The sequence below is a fragment of the Bos grunniens genome, chromosome 22, assembly GCF_055505025.1.
Source record: "Bos grunniens cultivar Pamir isolate PY7600 chromosome 22, Bosgru_T2T1.0, whole genome shotgun sequence".
In the NCBI taxonomy this organism is placed as follows: Eukaryota; Metazoa; Chordata; class Mammalia; order Artiodactyla; family Bovidae; genus Bos; species Bos grunniens.
In genome coordinates, this window is record NC_141186.1 from 33,850,114 (window position 1) to 33,865,029 (window position 14,916).

General features: G+C 40.6%; 1 long non-coding RNA gene across 2 annotated transcripts in view; it reads left to right on the forward strand.

Annotated features, from left to right (window-relative positions):
- Positions 1–14,916, forward strand: part of LOC147348275 (uncharacterized) — a 55,395-nt gene that overhangs the window by 11,783 nt on the left and 28,696 nt on the right. For both annotated transcript variants that reach the window (XR_015151328.1, XR_015151327.1), the window contains exon 2: positions 6,590–6,710. This is a non-coding gene — a long non-coding RNA (uncharacterized LOC147348275). The remainder of the gene's footprint in view (positions 1–6,589; positions 6,711–14,916) is intronic.

Sequence of the window (14,916 nt, forward strand, 5' to 3'; positions counted from 1 at the left end):
CTCTAAAATATGTTAGCTAGATTAAGGAAAATATATGCAATGACATCAAATAATTTTTAGTAAGCTAGCAGAAAAATCTGAATTACCTCACAGTAACCTTCCAGAATTTGGATAACATCGAAGAAGGTAAAATGGGCTTGGTTACAAGTAATAGGAAAAGAAATCAGAAACAATGCAAACCGGAGTAAATAATACAGAGGATGTAAGTTTTCTTAAAGATGTATTGTTCACAGGTGGGGCTCACCTCCTGGTGGATTTGACTCAGTAACTCCACTCAGTTATCAAGCATGTAGCTCAGTTTCAACTTTTTCTCTGCTGTGCAAGGTGTCATTCTAAAGTAGGCTTCCCACCATGGATGAAACACAGCTGCCAAAAGCTGTCTGAGATATGATCTTATTCATCCACATATGGGAACAAAAAGGATTGTTTCAAGAAGCTCTCCTCAGATAAGCAAGGAAGAATCTTCATTAGCTTCCCCTAGCAAACCACTTCTCAGAGCTCCTTAGCTTGTCTTGGATCACTTGCCCCTCCCTGAGCCAGCTACCTTGATCAGGGGGGAAAGATCACATGGTTAGACTGAGGGCTAGAGCATTAGTCCCAAACCCAAGTCAAGAGAGAAATTAACTTCCTCCAAAAGAAATGAATGGAATGTGGGAGGTCTGATACTTAAATGAAGTGAAAGTGAAGTCACTCAGTCATGTCTGACTCTTTGCCACCCTGTGGACTGTAGCCTATCAGGCTCCTCCATCCATGGGATTTTCCAGGCAAGTGAGTTGCCATTTCCTTCTCCAGGGGATCTTCCTGACCCTGGTCTCCAGCATTGTGGGCAGACGCTTTACTGTCTGAACCACCAGGGAAGTCACTTAAATGAAAATCAGGACAATAACTTGGAAGAAAGGATGAATATTGAAAACAACCACAGTGTGGACAAAAGCTGGTGGTGTTTTCATATATATTTTAGGACTAAAGTACTTTGTCATTTTTATAATTTTTTTCTACTTAAAAGTAGTATGGTTTTTGAAAGGTAGTAAACTTCCCCTCCCTCTCTGAATCTCTTTCCCTCCTCCACGTCTATCAGAGAGTCCTGGTCTGTAAGTAAGAGTGAAGATGGGGTAGGAGTAGTGTATGTCCTCTCCCAGTGAACTTCCACCTCTGGAGTCAGTGAGGAGGCAGTGGTGCTTCTCAAGGAGTCGAGGAGAAAAAGAAGAGGTGACATTGCAGGAGAACTAGGATGCTGAGGCCTTGAACAGAATTATTTCTGGACTTTCATTTGGTAGTTTCTTCCATGAGGAAATTCAAGGATGAGTGGTCTGGAGCAACTGAAGCAGGAAGCTGAGAGCTGTGGAATCAGATCCAGAGATCAAGTCCTGAGCCTTTGGAGTGGGAGCACTGACTCCAAGACCCTCGGCTACCAGAGAACTAACCCTAGGGAGTATCAAATAGTGAGAACTCACACAAAGAAAACCACTTGAATACAAGACCCAGCATCACCCCACCAGCACTAGCACCCTGTGCAGGATGCCTCATCTAAACAACCAACAAAATGAAAATATAAACCCAATCATCAGCAGACAGGATTACCATCTCATTCAGCCTAGCCCATTAGAAGAAAAACAAACAAACAAAAACTCAGCACAAATCTCCCTCTATAAGAAGCTCACACAAACTATTGGATCAACCTTAGGAAGGCAGAAACCAAAAGGAAGAAAGAATTCAACCTTGAAGCCTGGGAAAAGGAGACCTCAAGCACAATAAGTTTAAAACAAATAATGAAAAGGCAGAGAAATGCTACACAAGTGAAGGAAATAAACTGGAAACACAGAAGTCCAAATCAATGAAGAGGAAATAGGCAAACTACCTGAAAAATAATTCAGAATAATGATAGTAAAGATGATCAAAAACCTTGAAAACAAAATGGAGAAAATGCAAGAATCAATTAACAAAGACCTAGAAAAATCAGACAGTAAAGCACCTGTCTACAATGCAGGAGACCCAGGTTCGATCTTGGGTTGGGAAGATCCCCTGGAGAAGGAAATGGCAATCCACTCCAGGACTATTGCCTGGAAAATCCCATGGACAGAGGAGCCTGGTAGGCTACAGTTCATGGGGTTGCAAAGAGTTGGACACGACTGAGTGACTTCACTTCACTTTACTTCATGGGCTTCCCTGGTGGCTAAGAGGGTAAAGCGTCTGCCTGCAATGCAGGAGACCTGGGTTCGATCCCTGGGTTGGGAAGATCCCCTGGAGAAGGAAATTGCAACCCACTCCAGTATTCTTGGACTTCCCTGGTGGCTCAGACGGTAAAGCGTCTGTCTACAATACAGGAGACCTGGGTTCAATCCCTGGGTTGGGAACATCCCCGGGAGAAGGAAATGGCAATCCACTCCAAGACTATTGCCTGGAAAATCCCATGGACAGAGGAGCCTGGTAGGCTACAGTCCATGGGGTTGCCAAGAGTCAGACACGAAGGAGTGACTTCACTTCACTTCAGAAGAATTAAAGAATAAACATGCAGAGACAAATGACACAATTACTGAAATTAAAAACTACTCTAGAAGGAATCAAGAGCAGATTATCTGAAGCAGAAGAACAAATCAGTGAACTGGAAGATAAAATGGTGGAAGTAAATTCTGAAGAGCAGAATAAAGTAAAAAGAGTGAAAAGAACTGAGGATAGTCTCAGAGACCTCTGGGACAATATCAAATGCACCAACATTCGAATTATAGGGATCCCAGAAAAAGAAGAGAAAAAGAAAGGGTATGAGAAAATTTTTGAAGAGATTATAGTTGAAAATTTCCCCAGCATGGGAAAGGAAATAGACAATCAAATCCAAGGGGCACAAAGAATCCCATACAGGATAAACCCAAGGAGAAACATGCCAAGATGCATACTAATGAAACTAACAAAAACTAAACACAAAGAAAGTATATTGAAAGCAGCAAGGGAGAAGCAACAAGTAACATACAAGGGAAACCCCATATGCTTAACAGCTGATCTTTCAGCAGAAACTCTGCAGGCCAGAAGGGACTGGCAGGATATATTTAAGTACTGAAAGGGAAAAATTACAACCAAGATTACTGTACCTGGCAAGGATCTCGTTCAAAACTGATGGAGAAATAAAGAGCTTTCCAGACAAGCAAAAGTTAAGAGAATTCAATACCACCAAACCAGCTTTACAACAAATGTTAAACAGACTTATATAGTCAAGAAATACAACAGAAGAAAAAAGATCTACAAAATCAACCCCAAACAATTAAGAAAATGGCAGTAAGAACGTATGTATCAGTAATTAAATGTAAATGGATTAAATGCTCCAACCAAAGACACAGACTGGCTGAATGGATACAAAAACAAGACCCATATATATGCTGTCTACAACAAACGCACTTCAGACCTAAAGACACATACAGACTGAAAGTGAGAGGATGGAAAAATGTATTCCATGCAAAAGGGAAGCAAAAGAAAGCTGGAGTAGCAATCTTCATATCAGACAAAATAGACCTGAGAATTAAAGACTATTGCAAGAGATAAGGAAGGACACTACATAATGATAAAGGGATCAATCCAAGAGGAAGACATAACAACTGTAAATATCTATGCACCCAACATAGGAGCACCTCAATGCATAAGACAAACACTAACAGACATAAAAGGAGAAAATGACAGTAACACAATAATAGTAGGAGACTTTCACACCCCACTCACATCAATGGATAGATCATCAAAACAGAAAATTAATAAGGAAACACAAGTCTTAAATGATACACCAAATAAGATGCATTTCATTGATATCCTCAGGACATTCCATCCAAATGCAGAAGAATACACCTTATTCTCAAGTGCACATGAAACATTCTCCAGGATAAACCACATCTTGGGTCACAAATCAAACCTCAGTAAATTTAAGAAAATTGAAATCATATCAACCATCTACACTGACCACAACGCTATGAGATTAGATATCAATTATAAGAAAAAACTGTAAGAAACACAAATACATGGAAATTAAACAACACATTTCTAAATAACCACCAGATTACTGAAGAAATCAAAAGGGAAATCAAAAAATTTCTAGAAACAAATGACAATGAAAACACAACTCAAAACCTATGAGATGCAGCAAAAGCAGTTCTAAGATGGAAGTTTATAGCAATATAATCCTACCCAAGAAAGAAGAAAAACATTGACTAGACAACCTAACTTTACACCTAAAACAGCTGTAACCAAAAACAACAAATAAAAAAAAATTAGTAGAAGAAAAGAAATCATAAAGATCCGAGCAGAAACAAATGAAAAAGAAATGAAACAATAGTAAAGATTAATAAAACTAGAAGCTGCTTCTTTGAGAAGATAAACAAAATGACAAACTTTTAGCCAGACTCATCAAGAAAAAAATAGAGAAGAATCAAATCAACAAAATTCAAAATGAAAAAGGAGAGGTTACAACAGACAATGCAGAAATTCAAAGGAATATAAGAGACTGTTATGACTATGCCAAAGTCTTTGACTGTGTGGATCACAATAAACTGTGGAAAATTCTGAAAGAGATGGGAATACCACACCACCTGACCTGCCTCTTAAGAAACCTATATGCAGGTCAGGAAGCAACAGTTAGAACTGGACATGGAACAACAGACTGGTTTCCAAATAGGAAAAGGAGTACATCAAGGCTGTATATTGTCACCCTGTTTATTTAACTTATATGCAGAGTACATCATGAGAAACGCTGGGCTGGAAGAAGCACAAGATGGAATCAAGATTGCCGGGAGAAATACCAATAACCTCAGATATGCAGATGATGCCACCTTTATGGCAGAAAGTGAAGAGGAACTAAAGAGCCTTTTGATGAAAGAGGAGAATGAAAAAGTTGGCTTAAAGCTCAACATTCAGAAAACCAAGATCATGGCATCTGGTCCCATCACTTCATGGGAAATAGATGGGGAAACGGTGGAAACAGTGTCAGACTTTATTTTTGGGGGGCTCCAGAATGACTGCAGATGGTGATTGCAGCCATGAAATTAAAAGAATAGCAAGGAGAGATAAGAAAGCCTTCCTCAGAGATCAATGCAAAAAAATAGAGGAAAACAACAGAATGGGAAAGACTAGAGATCTCTTCAAGAAATTAGAGATACCAAGGAAAATTTCATGCAAAGATGGGCTTGATAAAGGACAGAAATCGTATGGACCTAATAGAAGCAGACAGAGAAGGCAATGGTACCCCACTCCAGTACTCTTGCCTGGAAAATCCCATGGATGGAGGAGCGTGGTAGGCTGCAGTCCATGGGGTCGCTAAGAGTTGGACACAACTGAGTGACTTCACTTTCACTTTTCACTTTCATGCATTGGAGAAGGAAATGACAACCCACTCCCAGGGTTCTTGCCTGGAGAATCCCAGGGACGGGGGAGCCTGGTGGGCTGCCGTCTACGGGGTCCACAGAGTTGGACACGACTGAAGTGACTTAGCAGCAGCAGCAACAGAAGCAGAAGATATTAAGAAGAGACGGTAAGAATACACAGAAGAACTGCACAAAAAAGAGCTTCATGACCAAGATGATCACTCACCTAGAGCCAGACATCCTGTAATGTGAAGTCAAGTGGGCCTTAGAAAGCATCACTATGAACAAAGCTAGTGGAGGTGATGGAATTCCAGTTGAGCTATTTCAAATCCTGAAAGATGATGCTGTGAAAGTGGTACACTCGGTGTCAACAGTGTCAGACTTTATTTTTTGGGGGCTCCAGAATCACCGCAGATGGTGACTGCAACCATGAAATAAAAGACGCTTACTCCTTGGAAGGAAAGTTATGACCAACCTAGATAGCATATTCAAAAGCAGAGGCGTTACTTTGCCAACAAAGGTCCATCTAGTCAAGGCTATGGTTTTTCCAGTGGTCATGTATGGATGTGAGAGTTGGACTGTGAAGAAAGCTGAGCGCCGAAGAATTGATGCTTTTGAACTGTGGTGTTGGAGAAGACTCTTGAGAGTCCCTTGGACTGCAAGGAGATTCAACCAGTCCATTCTAAAGATCAGTCCTGGGTGTTCATCGGAAGGACTGATGCTAAAGCTGAAACTCCAGTACTTTGGCCACCTCATGCGAAGTGTTGACTCATTGGAAAAGACCCTGATGCTGGGAGGGATTGGGGGCAGGAGGAAAAGGGGACAACAGAGGATGAGATGGCTGGATGGCATCACCAACTCGATGGACATGAATTTGGGTGAACTCCAAGAGCTGGTGATGGACAGGGAGGCCTGGCGTGCTGCAATTCATAGGGTCGCAAAGAGTCGGACATGATTGAGCAACTCAACTGACTCACTGACTGATATATAATATGTTTTATATACAATTTATAGAATATGTTTTATGATCTATTTTTTTCTCTGAAAATATCACATTTTCCAATGTCAATAACAATTCCTCTAATGGTGAACTTAATCTAGATAATCAACCTAAAATACTTTTCTCTTTCTAAGCATTCCACATCCCTTTATTGCTTGTAAACTGTGGTTAATCTTCTCACTTTTATGGCAGCAAACTGCCTCCCATGCAAGACAGAGAATTAACAATGAAAATATTTTTCTTTTCTCTGCAGGACCCTATATGATACCAATGGTTAACTGCAACAGAAAAGCATACATCCCCGCTGATTGGTGTGGGCTTAAATCTGGTGAACTTTATTTGACGCTGTCGGTTTGTATCTGATCTGCTTTCAGGTAAATTTCTCTTCTGGTCTTTGTTTTATTTTTAATATGGCTGATTATCTATACTCTTTTATCTGGTTTGAATTTTAATTATGAGAAAGAAATAATTTCCCGAAATGGAAAAAATATAGAAAAATAGATATGTATATCTTTTAATCCATATCTCCTTGGCCGTCCCTCCTTTTATTTCTTTGCTTTTCGACTTGGTCAGAGAGGCAGTGAAATAGAAGGGCTAAGAGAATGGACTGTGGACTCAGACAGCTTGGGTCCTTCTTTCAGCAGCATCTCTTACTAACTGTCCAATCCTATTTCAGTACCTTTTCTTGAGTTGCCAAATACTGATATCTAATTCAAGGGATTATTGTTAAGATGCATATTAGAATATCTGGTATATTATAAGTCTCTGTAAACTTTTAAAATTAAATTTGGTATCTAGGCTCTAAGATTTAGTTCTATATTTTAAGATGCTTTCACATGTCTTTGAAACCTCAGCTTTTAAAATTTGAAACATTCTTGCTCCCCTCTTTTACCTCCACTTACCTTTCCTATTCCCCTTCTTTCCTCTAAATCAGATCACTTTTTAGAGTTAGTTCTAGTGCTTTATTGTCCACGGACTTTTTGTTGGCCTCCCAAGTCTAGACTGGACACCCCTCTATATAGTTGTGTCCTATAAGACACGCCTCAGTCTCTCTAAGATTCAGTGCCAACCACATTTGCTAAAGCATCTACTGCTCAGTGTGGTAGCATAGATGGAAGAATGTCCCAGAAGGAGGGAATAAATTGTGCAAAATCTTGGACTGAAGAAGGCATTTTGTTTGAAGGACTGAAAGGCACCATGCTTTATCTAGGGATGTGGAAGTGAGAGATAGACTAGTGAAGTGAAAATAACTATCTAGTGATCACAAGATCACTATCACTATCTAGTCTATCTCTCACTTCCACATCCCAAGATAAAGCATGGTGCCTTTCAGTCCTTCAAACAAAATGCCTTCTTCAGTCCAAGATTTTGCACAATTTATTCCCTCCTTCTGGAATATTCCTTCATCTGTTCTTTCCCCAGATAGCTCTTTTTTTATCCCTCTGGTCTCACAGAGATTTTCCCTGACCTTATCATTCCCTTTTTGAAAACACATGATGACTTAAATGTGGTTTAAAAACCACAGACCACAAGACTCAACACAACCAAAGTGTGCCTATGTTTTCAATCTAAATATCATCCCATTCCTCTCTACCTGCTCCCACATTCACTATGCTCTAGTCACTCTTAACTTCTCTCAGTAATACACTTCGGTATTCTCTACTTTAAGAAGCATTCATGCAATAAGCCAAGTACAGAGAACAGAACTCAAGAACTGGTATATAAGATAGAAATTGCTCATGCACTCCAAAAGCTTTCTAGCCTTTGTACCTGCTCTAAACTCCTGTTTTATTCATCACTGTTCACTCACCCTCTGACAATGTACCTGGCACATAGTAGGTGATCAATCATTATTTATAGACTAGATGAATAAAGGAATGTGTCAGTGAATGAATAAACACAGCCATTTCTCATTCTCATGTTTTAGGTGTCTTATGAATTTGCAGCAATATTCTAAGCAAGTGGTTGGCGGTGGGCTGAGCAGGGAGGAGGCTGGGAAGAATTTCAGATGATGTGTCTGTATGTGTATGGGTGTTTGTGTGGGAATCTGAGTCTGAGAATGCCTAAATGTGCATCTCCAACCACAGCCCAGTGCCAGAAAGGCTTTTTGAATTGCTTCTTGTTTTTTCTCATCCACCCTTTTGTCCTTTTCTCCTACCACACCATATTGAAAGTAGGCCTTTCCCACTCTTAGTTTCCACCTTCACGTTCATACTGTAGTGAAGAACATGTGGTATCTCTGGGAGTCCCAACCAGGAGATCTAGCAGTTGCTAGTTTAGAGTAGAGGAGGAGAGAATTATAAAAAGGAGTTCAAGGGAGTCATCGAACATGACTAAAGCGGGTAGGATAGAGTAGTTGAGCACACCCACACTTGGATTCCCTAAACCAGAGGTCCTCAGTCTTGACTGTGAGTTACAATAACCTGGGGAGTTTGTGAAACTCTAAATGGCCTCGGACCCTACCCCAGATCAATCAAATCAGGATCTGTGAAAGTGCAACTTGGGCAGCAGTATTTTCAAAGCTCTCTGTGTGGTTCCAACATGCAGCCAAGTTTGAAAGCCACTGCGGTAAAACAAAACCTTACTGCAGTGTTTGGTCACTATGGCAACCCCATAAATACCTGTGATATTTTGTTAATTAATTGCCAACTAAGAGGCACATTCCCCCTGTTTAATAGATTTAAGGTTAGGCCAGTGTTTCCAGTACATCTTTATGGAAAGCTTACTATGTGCTTGATATGATAATATTTACCATATAAGACCTCTATTTCATTACTTTGTGATTCTTTTTCCTACCTCATATTTAAGTGCATAGATTATGTGAACTTTGGGTGTTCCAAGAGATGGTTAGTACACATCATGATTGCTCCGCTTACATACATTCCCCCCCACCTTAACTTTTTATCATTTAGTCACAATCTCCTGTGCTGAGCTAACTGCTGGTTCTAGGAGTCTATTCTGTGGCTCAGGGTAGCCCCATTCCCTGCCATAACCAGGGATGAGCACAAAAGTCAATCTGTGCCAATAATTATTCGAGGATAGGTTTGCAGAGATCTCCTGGAAAGATACTTTTTTTCATTCATCCAAGACAGTTTTAGGAAGTAATTTTTTTTCTCTTCTCCAGACCGGAGAAAGGGAGCAGGTCATAGACTCAGTGTCATTATGAAGCAGTGCTAATCTTAGCATGAGACTGATACCACGAAAAGCAGAGGAAACAAGTGTGGAAAAAATGTCCTTTGCTGAACCAGACTCTTAAGTCCACTCAGTGTTAGACTTGCCCTGTAATAGTTTAAGGCAGTTTGAGTGTGGCTTTCTGTTACTTTCAACCAAAAGCATCCTAATTAATGGAGCATTAAGAGACAGCCTGGGTTTCCCAGGTGGTGTTAGTGGTAAAGAATCCACCCACTAATGCAGGAAATGTCAGAGACGTGGGTTCTATCCCTGGTTGGGGAAGATGCCCCGGAGTAGGAAATGGCAACCCAGTACAGTATTCTTGCCTGGAAAAGTTCACAGACAGAGGGGCCTGGTGGACAGAGTCAGACCTGACTGAGCACACATAAGAGACAGCCTACAAGAGTGGAACTATAAAACTAAAAATATCCCAAAGATTATTTAACCCAAACTTTCATTTTAAAAATGAGAAGATTGAGGACTTCCCTTGTGGTCCAGTGGTTAAGCCTCCGTGCTTCCACTGCAGGCAGCATGGGTTCAGTCCCCAGCAGGGGAAGTTCCACATGCTGTGAGGTTCAGCCAAAAAATAAAAAATGAGAAGATTAAGACCCAAACAGCCAAAATAACTCATGGAGGACAACGCGGTCTACTGGTCTTATGTTACCTAGAATTGGGCCTGGATTTCAAGTGTCCTCATTCCAGTGCATTGTTCATTCTACTAAAGAATAAAGTCTTTATTGTATACATTCACTTTAATTTTCAAATGTTGCTAAATTAGCTGTGATGACCCTAATTTTTTAAATGTCATTAAATTTCCTTGGAAGGAACTCTCTCTAGAAATAGATATTCTCAGCCTTTTCTCAAAAGACATACTCAAAGCCTGTAGAGACCATTTGATTTTCAAATGCAGACGTCATGAAAGAATATGCAAAACTGTTGAAAATATATATCACACAAGCCACCCCCAACCAAAAAAAAATTTAAAGTTCTATCCAGCTAGGCTGCTTCAGTAAATGATGTTTCTGAATATATAAAATACTTGAATCTAAATTTAAAAATACTCCCCCACCCCTTGATTAACCAGATTGTCCCCTCCCCTATATATAGGAACGCTATGTGCCTGAGCCCACTTGCCATCTGTCACCACATTTTCCAAACTTCTCTTCCACCTCCTCCTCTTACACAATCTTATCACATAAAAATATTAGATTTCAGGGATTTGTATAATTTCATTAAATTTTCTGAGCCAAGTAAAAATAGAGGAAGTACTGGTATCTCAAACTGACTCAGATTTTGAGTTGTCCAACAGATATCCATGGTAGCCAGTGATGACCTTTAGGCAGAGCTCATGTGCCTGGGAATAACATGAATAAGGCTTTTCCCTTAGTATGGCATTTCACATTAGAACTTTGCAAGTGTTCCCCATATTACAGAGAGGGATTTGGATAGCTTCCAGCAAGTCCTGACTCATATACCATCCTATTGCTTTGTTGATCACCTTTTGTAAAGTTTTGTGAGTTTTCTCAGATCATTTAAAAAGTACTTAGAAGCCAGTTGGGAATTATCCATGTTTCTGCTTCCTCTTTCACAGTTTGGGAAATGATTTTTAGCCATCTGAATACAGGGCACCTCTTCTCAGTTCAGTTCAGTTGCTCAGTTGTATCCAACTCTTTGCGACCCCATGGACTGCAGTACGCCAGGCTTCCCTGTCCATCTACTTAACCAAGTGCTTAAGACAGAAGTTTAAGTGCCTTCCTTGGTTGCTCTCTTTCTTGCTTCTCACCTACAATCCATGCAAAATCTCTAGCAGTGCTTTTGTTTCCAGATCCCACAGGAGGTCTTTGAGGAATGCCCAGTGAGGTTGGCTATAAAGTATCAAGGCTACTACACAGTGAAGAATTGGTAGAAATGGTTCTTTCCTGCTTCTCTGCATGTGTAGGAGAAATGAGGCTTATAAAGTGCAGCCTATTGTTTCTACCAAGTACTCCTTTTTCTCCCATCCCTACCCCAGGTGGTCCTGAAGGGTTTATCAATCACCATGTCTCAACCATTCTCTGATGGCAGGGGTAGTCACATGACTCAGGCCTGACCAATCAGGAATTCCCAAGTCCTCTCAGCAGAGGTTGGTCCAATTGTGGCACATTATTCAAGAGGAACATCAGGGAGAAAGAGATTTGCTTCCTTTATAGCATAGACTTGGGGCTACTGGTGGCCATTTCTATTTGCTACAAGGAAACACTGTACCTGTGGCAGCAGAAGCACAGCCACACCCATAAGGGAAAGAGACAAACTAATATGGAAAGATAGAAAAGGAGAAAAAGACGGGGGATAAGAAGGGAGTCTAAATCAGGGGTTGGCAAACTAGGGTCTGCCTCCTGCTTATGGGAACACAATACACCCATTTATATTGTATTATCTATAAATGCTTCTATTCTGCCATGGCAGTGTTTAGTTGAAATAGATACCAAACCTAACTAACAATGGCTAAATGAGGACATATGAAGTATTTTGTCCTTTTCGAAGAGCTCATAGTTTATTGAAGGGTAAATAGAAAAGTAAATATATATGTATAGTATATAATGCGGAAAAAATACAATACAGAATAATACACCCAAAAACTAGCAAAGTAGCAATGGTCACAAATGATACTTATACTACTGATGATGACATCTTCCAATTATTGACTGCATATTATGTGGATGCTTTACATATATTTTCACTCATCCTTCAATCTTGTACAGTAAACATATCAGTAAGGATAGAACAAGTCTTGCTGCAATAACAAATCAACCTGGTATCTCTTGCTGCACATCCATGGTGGATCAGTAGCAGAATGTGCTTAGTCTTAACAGCCAAGATCTCAAGATGATGGAGGTTCCTTTTCAACACATGTTTTCATATTTGCTTCACTGAGGGTAGTTTAGTTCAGTCGCTCAGTTGTGTCCGACTCTTTGTGATCCCATGAATTGCAGCACGCCAGGCCTCCCTGTCCATCACCGACTCCTGGAGTCCACCCAGACTCACGTCCATCGAGTCAGTGATGCCATCCAGCCATCTCATCCTCTGTCGTCCCCTTCTCCTCCTGCCCCCAATCCCTCCCAGCATCAGAGTCTTTTCCAATCAGTCAACTCTTTGCATGAGGTGGCCAAAGTACTGGAGTTTCAGCTTTAGCATCATTCCTTCCAAAAATCCCAGGGCTGATGTCCTTCAGAATGGACTGGTTGGATCTCCTTGTAGTCCAAGGGACTCTCAAGAGTCTTCTCCATCACCACAGTTCAAAAGCATCAATTCTTTGGCACTCAGCTTTCTTCACAGTCCAACTCTCACATCCATACATGACCACTGGAAAAACCATAGCCTTGACTAGATGGACCTTTGTTGGCAAAGTAATGTCTCTGCTTTTCAATATGCTATCTAGGTTGGTCATAACTTTTCTTCCAAGTAGTAAGCGTCTTATAATTTCATGACTGCAATCACCATCTGCAGTGATTTTGGAGCCCCCCAAAAATAAAGTCTGACACTGTTTCCACTGTTTCCCCATATTTCCCACGAAGTGATGGGACCAGATGCCATGATTTTTGTTTTCTGAATGTTGAGTTTTAAGCCAACTTTTTCACTCTCCTCTTTCACCTTCATCAAGAGGCTTTTTAGTTCCTCTTCACTTTCTGCCATAAGGGTGGTGTCATCTGCATATCTGAGGTTATTGGTATTTCTCCCGGCAATCTTGATTCCAGCTTGTGCTTCTTCCAGCCCAGCGTTTCTCATGATGTACTTTGAATATAACTTAAATAAGCAGGGTGACAATATACAGCCTTGATGAACTCCTTTTCCTATTTGGAAACCAGTCTGTTGTTCCATGTCCAGTTCTAACTGTTGCCTCCTGACCTGCATACAAATTTCTCAAAAGTCAGGTCAGGTGGTCTGGTATTCCCATCTCTTTCAGAATTTTCCACAGTTTATTGTGATCCACACAGTCAAAGGCTTTGGCATAGTCAATAAAGCAGAAATATATGTTTTTCTGGAACTCTCTTGCTTTTTCGATGATCCAGCGGATGCTGGCAATTTGGTTTCTGGTTCCTCTGAAAAGAAGAGAAGCGAAAAGCAAAGGAGAAAAGGAAAGATATAAGCATCTGAATGCAGAGTTCCAAAGAACAGCAAGAAGAGGAAAGAAAGCCTTCCTCAGTGATCAGTGCAAAGAAATAGAGGAAAACAACAGAATGGGAAAGACTAGACATCTCTTCAAGAAAATTAGAGATACCAAGGGAACATTTCATGCAAAGATGGGCTCGATAAAGGACAGAAATGGTATGGATCTAACAGAAGCAGAAGATACTAAGAAGAGGTGGCAAGAATACACAGAAGAACTATACAATAAAGATCTTCATGACCAAGATAATCACGATAGTGTGATCACTCATCTAGAGCCAGACATCCTGGAATGTGAAGTCAAGTGGGCCTTAGAAAGCGTCACTAGGAACAAAGCTAGTGGAGGTGATGGAATTCCACTTGAGCTATTTCAAATCCTGAAAGATGACGCTGTGAAAGTGCTGCACTCAATATGCCAGCAAATTTGGAAAACTCAGCAGTGGCCACAACACTGGAAAAGGTCAGTTTTCATTCCAATCCCAAAGAAAGGCAATGCTACAGAATGCTCAAACTGAGGGTAGGGACCATAGCAAATCTCACACTGCCTCTAGAAAAACTTCCATCTACAAGTGAAATACAGCACCTTCGCTCAGATTGCATTAGCAAAAACAAGCCATAAAGCCATGCCTATATTGAAAAATTCTGGTGAAATGTGATCAGAAGAAGAGCTGGAAATATTTAGAAAATACCAGTAATGTTTACCCAAAGAAATATTGGGTAAACACCTTTCCAATGAGGAAATTCAGTAAGAGAAGTTAGCAGACTTTGTCAAAGTTAACATTAATAAAGTAGCAGTGTTTTAATTGAACCTAGAGTCAGTATCAGAGAAAGCAATGGCACCCCACTCCAGTACTCTTGCCTGGAAAATCCCATGGACGGAGGAGCCTGGTAGGCTGCAGTCCATGGGGTCACTAGGAGTTGGACATGACTGAGCGACTTCACTTTCACTTTTATGCACTGGAGAAGGAAATGGCAACCCACTCCAGTGTTCTTGCCTGGAGAATACTAGGGACGGGGGAGCCTGGTGGGCTGCCGTCTATGGGGTCGCACAGAGTCAGACATGACTGAAGCGACTTAGCAGCAGCAGAGTCAGTATGACTCTAAATTCTAAGTTCTTTTATGTTGTATTGTGCCAATATACTTTCCCTTTGTGCTGGAAAATAGTAGAGTTTACAAATTAAAGGAATAGTAGGTTTTAAAGGACCAAGAAAGAGATGTAAAATATTTAGATTTGGTGAGCTTGCAAAAAAGGAAACCCTTTAA